The following is a 1,135-nucleotide window of genomic DNA, read 5'->3' as shown; positions in this document are numbered from 1 at the left end:
AAAAAAAAAAAAAAAAAAAAAAAAAAAAAAATCAGTGCAAGATAATATGTTTTGCCAGATGTGCCTATAATCCTAGTGATTCAGGAGGTTGAGGTAAGAGGATCACTAGTTAAGGGCCAGCCTGGGCCTCTCAAAAACTAAAAAGGGCTGGTGATGTATGTAGCTCAGGGGTAGAACCTCCCATAGTTCAATCCCCAGTACTGTCCCCCAAACAAACAAACAAACAAAACGGTTAGTGAAATGTAATCAATGGATCTTATTTGTGATTTTTTTCCATACTGGAGATTGAACCCAGGGCTCTTTACCATTGAACTTCATTCCCAGTCCTTTTTATTCTTTATTTTTGGGTATCAAGGATTGAACTCAGAGGCACTCAACCACTGAGCCAAATCCCCAGCCCTATTTTGTATTTTATTTAGAGACAGGTCTCACTGAGTTGCTTAGTGCCTCACTTTTGCTGAGGCTGGCTTTGAACTCAAGATCCTCCTGCCTCAGCCTCTGGAGCCACTGGAATTATAGGCATGTGCCACCATGCCCAGCTCTTTTTATTTTTTATTTGGAGACAGGGTCTAAATTGCTGAGGGTTATTTGTTTTTTGTTTGTTTGTTTGTTTTTGGTTTTTTTGAAACCATGGATTGATCCCAAGCACACTGAGCCACATCCCCAGCCCTTTTTTATATTTTATTTAGAGACAAGGACTCACTGTGTTGCTTAGGGCCTCACTAAATTACTGAGGCTAGCTTTGAACTCAGAATCCTCCTGCCTCAGCCTCCCAAGCTACTGGTATTACAGGTGTTTACTGGGTATCTTTTTTATTTTTTTTTAATATTTTTTAATCGTTGACAGACCTTTATTTTATTCATTTATTTGTATGTGGTGCGGAGAATGGAACCCAGTGCTTCACACATGCAAGCCAACTGCTCTACCACTGAGCCACAACCCAGCCCCTTTTTTATTTTTAATATTTTTTTTAGTTGTAGGTGGACACAATATCTTTATTTATTTATTTATTTTATGTGTTGCCGAGGATCAAACCCAGTTCCTCACACATGTGAGGCAAGCTCTCTACCACTGAACCACAACCCCAGTCCTATTTGAGATCTTGATGAAATAAAAACAACTGTAAAAAGGTATT

Source organism: Marmota marmota, unplaced genomic scaffold, assembly GCF_001458135.2.
Source record: "Marmota marmota marmota unplaced genomic scaffold, marMar, whole genome shotgun sequence".
Lineage (NCBI taxonomy): Eukaryota > Metazoa > Chordata > Mammalia > Rodentia > Sciuridae > Marmota > Marmota marmota.
This window is presented reverse-complemented; position numbering follows the sequence as displayed.